Source organism: Pongo abelii, chromosome 10, assembly GCF_028885655.2.
Source record: "Pongo abelii isolate AG06213 chromosome 10, NHGRI_mPonAbe1-v2.0_pri, whole genome shotgun sequence".
NCBI classification, from domain to species: Eukaryota; Metazoa; Chordata; class Mammalia; order Primates; family Hominidae; genus Pongo; species Pongo abelii.
The window spans coordinates 61,130,808-61,138,343 of NC_071995.2; the positions used below are offsets into that span (position 1 = coordinate 61,130,808).

Sequence of the window (7,536 nt, forward strand, 5' to 3'; positions counted from 1 at the left end):
CTACATCTATCAGTGAAGATTTAACATTGAGATGCAATCTAACATTTGTAATAACTGATGTTTTGTAGATGGTAATGTAGGAAATATATATTTTAATCACTTTTCATTTAAGTGACCTTATGTAAAAAAAAAAAAAAAAAACCAATAATTTAGCAGTTCCAAATCTCCAAAGGACATTTTCAAGTGTACATATAGAAATAGTTACAGTGAGATTTTTAAGAAGCATCTTCCATGTCCACATCCTGTTGTCATTGCTGTACCATTTTCTCTTCCAGCTGCTTTCTTTGCCTGCCAGAGGGGCTCCAATAAGATGGATGTTTTGCTTGACTTCTTTGATATATCCTGAACTTTCTGTAGCTCTATTTTTCTTCAATCTGTTCATTGTAAGGGTAGCTTGGCGCTTCTGTTTGATCTCTTCAACTCTCTTCATTGCATCAATAGTTTTATTCCATAGCTCTCACTGGTATTTGATAGGTTCATTTCTACATTTTTCATATTTAAATGAATTATCCACTGTAAGCTTTTCACCAGCTGCTTTCTGGAATGCTGTAGTCCACATGACCTTGCAAGAATTGCACTTCTTTTTAAAGTTTTAATGACATTTAGATTTACAAAATCTGAACACCTTGCAATCGTTGTGGATGAACACCATGGCGTGGCCAGGGTGGATGGGCCCCAAATAGAAATAACACTTCTCCATACACATGTTGAACCCCTATGACCAAACACCAAGCTTGAGAGGTGGAAAATGTATGATTTTTTAGGAGACAAAATGATGTGCTAATCTTAGTGCTTGTTACAGCGCTTGTTACACCTAAATAACATTAGGTATTATTATTATTGCTATCACTACAGGTGCTTTGAAAATGAGAATGAATTCTCACTAATGTCACAAGGGAATATTTCTTAGGGAAGGTGGGCTCAAATTGGGTATTGAAGGGTATGTACATCTTCTGTAGGTAAGTATGGGGGTATATGGCAGCGAGAGCATTCTGGGTAAAAAAAAAATGTTCCATAGGGAAAATAACCAAGTATCTTTATTTTATCACACAAAGCTATCAGCTACTAAAAATATCAACTAAAGAAAGAATGAGTTTTTTTTCATATAAATAGATTCCCCACTTACTACAAACAAAATACATGGTTTCCAGAAAATATTTAGAAAACGTAGACAAATTAAATGAAGAAAATTAAAACTACTCAAAATGTCATCTTCAAGATATAATTGTTATTAAAATTTAAAAAAATTTAATTGTGGCAAAACATACATAAAATTTACCACCTTAACCATTTTAAGGGTGCAGTTTAGCAGCGTTGAGTACATTTGTATTTTTCTGCACACAATCTCTAAAAACTCTTTTCATCTTGCAAAATTGAAACTCTGTACCCATTGAACAACTCTCCACTCCGCAGTCCCTCCAGCCCCTGGCAACCACCATTCTACTTCCTGTATCTGTGATTTTGATGATTCTAGGTACTTTGTATAAGTGGCCTCATATGGTATTTGTGTTTTTGTGACTGGCATATTTCACTTATAATTGATTTCTTACTAGTTTTGTTACCTGTTTTTGTATGGAAATGTTTAGATCTGCCATTGTTTATTTAATCATTTCCCACAGTGGGACAGTTAGGGGCTTACATTAAAAAATATTATAAATAACCTTGCAACTATTATCCTTATAGTAAATCTTTAGGCCCCTTCATTGTCAGTTCTTTAGGATAGGTTTTTAGACATCCATTTGCTGGGTTACAGGGTATGCTCACTTAGTCTCTTGATAAATTCTGCCACCTTTTCCCTAAGAAATGTAGTAGCAGTTTTGATTCCTACCAGTGTTGTGAGTGCTGATTTCCATGTTTCTTTTACTTTTCTTTTTTTACCACTTAAATTGGAACTATCTTTGATCCTTAATTAGTCATTGCTTAAAGCCCAGTGAAGTTCAGACTTCACAAGGGATATACCATACACCTACTGTAGCCCAAAGCACTAAGAAATCAAACTGAGAACTTCATGCTTCAAGAAGTTCAGGGCAGTTAACTTAATCCTGCTTAACCACGAAATCCTAGGTTCCTGGCTTAGGATTCTCTCAGTCTTTGAACGTACAGAAAATCCTGTTATTTAGTGGCCTAAGGATATAGCTTGCATTGACTGAATCTACCCTGTCATCGTTCCTCAAATTAATTCCTAACAATATCGTTGTTAGAAAAACTCAGCAAAGAATTTAAGTTAAAATGCCAACATGAGAGAAAATCATGTCTAACCCAACATATCATACCAACCAAAAAGAACCAGTCTACAAATGACTTTCTCAAAGTTTGATCTGGGAAGGCACTTCATTAGGAAAAGCAGTATATGTGAACACTAATAACCTATGGTTAGATTTTTTTTTACTGTGTCATGATATAATAATATTTCCAAACACACATACAGACACTGAATTTTCTTGGTCAAATGTCGAGTGCAAATTTATCACACAAGGAGGGTTTGCTCATTATGGCATTTCCTAAATAATCAGTTTTAGAGATTTAGCAAGTAATAAGAAATTAGTAAGCTTGAAGAGCAACAAAAACATTGCACCTGGAGATTAGATTGAATGGAGCACATTGTTGAGCAAGCTTAACAATGTAGAAGATACTGGAAGTGTCCAAAAACATTTGTTAGAGGGAAATATCAACTAATATCTAACTTACACTTGTTTTATAATGCACACACATGGGCACGTGCACATTAAAAAGTAAAGACATGAGGAAAACATTGGAACAGTATTGGTTAAGATACCATTTCCTTTCCAATCTGTACCATGAGTTTCTGTAAGGGTAGGCATGAATTAAGTTTTGGGGTTTGATAGTTCTGAGCAGTGATTCCGTCTTCTGTCATAACTGGTGATTTCATTCCCTTTGGCTTGTGTCTGTCTGTAAAACCTTATTTATGAAACTGCACTTGACCTTTCTCCTATCTTTCTCTTTTTATGGTTTGTCACGTGAAGACAGATTCACTGGTGTCAGCACCCCTGGTGAAAGCTGAATGTAGGCAGATCCTGGCTTGGGGCATGATGGTGAGAGCAGAGGTGGCTGGGGACTGGAGAAGAAACTTGGAGCATGTATTCTCAACTAGGGCAATCTTGCCCCCAGTGGGGCGAAACTCGGTTGATGAAACTAGGAGGCAAAAATACCTCATTCTTTATGCATAGGCACAGATATACAGTATATCTATTGTATTAAAATATTATGAAAGTGATGATTAGTAAAAAATGTCTAAAAGGCTGGTGGGAGGTGGAGGCCATAATGAAGAAAGGTTAAGAGGTAGTGACTGAGAGGAAAAGTAGTTCTTCACAAGGCACTCAGCTGTCTAGAAATGACCCAATTTAAGAACCTCTGTTCTTAAAAAGGGAAATACTAATTTTTTTTTTTTTTTTTTTTCTTTTTTTAATTTATGAAGTATTTATTGATCATTCTTGGGTGTTTCTCGGAGAGGGGGATATGGGAGGGTCAGAAATACTAATTTTTAAAGGATATTTCCAGTGATAGTCCTTTGGAGTGGAGGTTATAGAATAAGTTTCTCTCATTTTCTTTTCTACCTCTACCTTTCTAGGATTTCCAGCACAGAGTACAGCACAGGATAAAGGTCTGAATCAGAAATGACAGCCTGCTTGTATTCGTGAAAAGTTAAATGGCTTTGAAATGATGACCAGCATCATTGTTGATGAGACGACAATGTAGATTCATTGGCATCTACTACATGTTAGGTACTTTGTCTATGGTTACTACCTTAGTTAACATAACCACCCTGCAGAATAGGTATATTATCCCCAGCTGAGCAGTAATTATGTGCCGAACCAGAATGTGAACCCAGGTCTGTGTGACTCTCAAGGAGATATCCTTTCCACTGGACCATACCACTCCTCATGAAGCAAAAAGTTCAGACGAAGGGTCCCTGGAAAGCCCTCTTGTTCCTTACAGAAGGTTTTTGCTTCTCTGGAGTTTTGACCTTGGATGCTCCTTTAGGTGCTGTATCACTCATATAACTCACACTCATCTTGCCCTTCAGGTTGTAATCTTAGCCTGTCCTAAAATGGCTCAAATGCAAATGTCTTCACTTTTTTCATTATCACTTATCTTTAATGAGATGCACTTAAGTTCCTAAATGAGGGTCCTTCCATTCTACTTGAATGAACTGTATCACAGAATCACCAGCATTACCACCCAAGCCAAAAGCCTGGTTTCCCAGAAGCCTGTCACTGTAGATGGGCAGCCCTTATGGTTGATAAGCTGTATCTTTCCTTTTAAGCCCCCAGATGCTGTTTGGAAATATGCAGTTATGTTCTTCTCTATCATACTGGTTTTCCAAGGATCCTTCTTCCTATTTCCTTCTCACTCATAAAAACATTTGGGCCAGGCGCGGTGGCTCACGCCTGTAATCCCAGCACTTTGGGAGGCTGAGGCGGGCAGATCACGAGATCAGAAGCTCGAGACCAGCCTGGCCAACATGGTGAAAACCCGTCTCTACTAAAGATATAAAAAAATTAGCCGGGTGTGGTGGTGCGCACCTGTAATCCCAGCTACTCGGGAGGCTGAGGCAGGAGAATCACTTGAACTCGGGAGGCGGAGGTTTCAGTGAGCCAAGATCATGCCACTGCACTCCGGCCTGGTGACAGAGCAAGACTCCATCTCAAAACAAATAAATGAATAAATAAATAAATAAATAAATAAATAAATAAAATAGTATTTTTTTGGTCATATGTCTGATTATATTGATTAACCACAGACCAAACACAAATATTCTCATTCAAAAGGTTTTTGGCTTTCAGCTTGATGTAATGACTGTGCAGGGGAATTTAACACATTCTTTATGTCATGAGGCCCTTTAAATCTTATTATTTTAAGAACTGTTCCTTTAAAATGATGCTGTATTTGGCTCTTTTATTCTGTTACTTTCTGCCCAATAAATACTCCAGTTTTCATTTTTCTCCATGTCATTACTACTCTGTTAGCTGAGCCTTGCACTTGTGGCATAAATTTTATTTTTCCAAAATGAAATGCCAGAAGGTTAAGAGATCAAGCAATTAGCTGCTACATCCCTTTTATAACATGTTTTCTTCTATTTAAGAGGCAATATTCTAGCCATCCTAAGATGCAAGAAGACTATATTTTCCATCTTCTTCAACCCTCGTTTCCATTACTTTTTAGATAGGGTAGCCTCATAGCTATCAAGGTTTAAGTGGTAGCTCTGACAGTGGAGGTAGCTAGAGGCTGTTCTGAGAGAATATTTATGTACAATGGGAGACTCTTACTCTCCTCCCATCCTTTTTTATATGATGAGAAGATAGTTTTCCTGGATATCACAACATTTTGTTATTTTAGAGAGAAATGGGAATTTCATAAATATAAATAGATTTTCTTTAAAGCACAGTGCTTTGATTCACAAACTGTATAATAAAATAATTATGAATTGTGTAAAAGTATGCCACTTAAAATTTACTTTCCCATAGCTATAGAAGGAAAAGATGGTTTAACTAAATGACAATGCCAGAACTTTTTTTTCAAAATGTATTTAACAACAAGGGATATCATGGATCATATGAGATTAAAAAATAGGCTGGATCTGATTCCAGAATTCAAGTTTATCTTCTTCGAGAACAAGTGTTCTTTCTTTGACACAAAACGACAACAAAAACAACCCTCCCACCATCCACCAAACAAAAACAAAAGCGATAACAACCAATGTGGTGCAGTAGTTTCCTTATAGATACATTGCATATTTTTCAGTTCTATATTACAAATTTCATCTTATTTCACCTTGACCTTATGCATTTACAGATGACCCTGCAATAGATTATATTCAGTGAGTTTGTGCTTTTTCTTAGCATAGAAGAAAATGCTAAGAAAAATGCTGTAATTTACAAACTACTGATACGGTTATCCTGTTTCCTTTTGTCTAATGAATGCTGTGTCTTCTTCCTTCTTACACACAGACTTGTAGAGTTTTGAAGCTGAATTGGATCTATTTTTGTAGATGAGCAAATCAAGGCTCAGTGAATTAAAGTTACACACTTAGTCTAGCAAAAGAACTGGTAGATGGGGAGCCTGAGCCAGAAAAGTGTGGAGGTCAGCGGAAGAAGACATTTTTCTGTGCTGAGAGAGAAACATCCAAGCAAGAATTCAGGATGTTTAAGACGTGTTTAGAAGATGATTGAAACTCAACATGCATGATTTGGCTTCTGTTTTCTGAGAGAAATGAATATTTATGTCCAATATTATTGTACAAAACCGGTATCTGCCCAGGAGTCTGACCCAGATTAAAATTCTAGCTCTGTCTCTTCTTGTGTACCTGCAAGCAAATGGATACATCTAATTTTCAGTTTTCTCATCAGTAAAATGAGGATAAGTTATATTCCATAGGATTACAGTGAGAATGCAATATAATGTGTGAAGTACTTTGCATTACGAATGGCCCATAGTACATGCTTAACGAGTGACTTTTCATTATCCTTACTTCTCTGGTCTTGGCTGTACATAGGAAGACTGTATGGAATTACGCCCAATCCTATAGCATTATCATGGTAAAAATAAGTGACCCACATACGTAATCTGAAGAGTTAGGTCAGAGAATAAAAGAATAAAGAGGGAGCATCTTGAACCTAGAGAAAGTGAAGTGCTCTGCAATGTTCCCGTGGTTAGACTTTGATGTAATTTAATTTGTTTAAATAGGGTAGATTTCTAATAAAGGACAGAAGTATTAGATAAACAAACAGGAAAATAAGAAATCTTTCTGATCATCATGGTGCTATATATTTAAAGAAGTTAAAGCAACATTATTTTAATTGGAAAGATGTATGTTAATAGGAACAGAAGGGAGAGCATTCATTAAAAAAATAATTTTGACAACCCCAATTCAATAACTTGTAATAGCATAGTGGTGGTTAAGATTAAGGACTTGGAATCAGACAGATGTGGGTTCACACCCCAGCTCCCCACATGCTGTGCAACCTGGGCAGGCAAGTAACCTCTAAAACTTGGTATATATGGTATAATGGTAATATGTATGAGGTTGAATCACATGAAATTACCACTTTCGTAAGTCAAAACCAGTCAAATACTGGATAATTCATATGATTCAACCCAGCTGTGAGAAAAGATAATGTAACTAAAGTTATTACCACAATCACAGGCACTATGTGCTCCATAAGTGGTAGTTATTATTATGTTAATGTGTCCAACACCTGGAGAAAAAAAATTACATCACAATTCCTCCATACAATGAAGTAAGATAGAAACAGTTAAAATCATGACTGTGAAGAATAATTAAGGGTATAAAACTATAATCATAATAAAAATGCTAAATTAAAAAAATGAAGATCTAATACTATATATACAATTTCATCCAAATTTTAAAACATATATGCAAGTCTATTTGTTTCTATAGAAAGCTGTCTGGAAGAAAATATATTAAAATGTTAAACACAACCCTTGATAAATGATATTAATAAAAATTATATAAGAATTATATTATTTTCTTTCCCTAGTTTCTTCCCTTTTTCT

The 7,536-nt window shown here is 35.9% G+C and overlaps 1 pseudogene; it reads right to left on the minus strand.

Annotated features, from left to right (window-relative positions):
• Positions 1 to 215: 215 nt before the first annotated feature.
• On the minus strand, positions 216 to 706 carry LOC100459437 (probable ribosome biogenesis protein RLP24; annotated as a pseudogene).
• Positions 707 to 7,536: the final 6,830 nt, after the last annotated feature.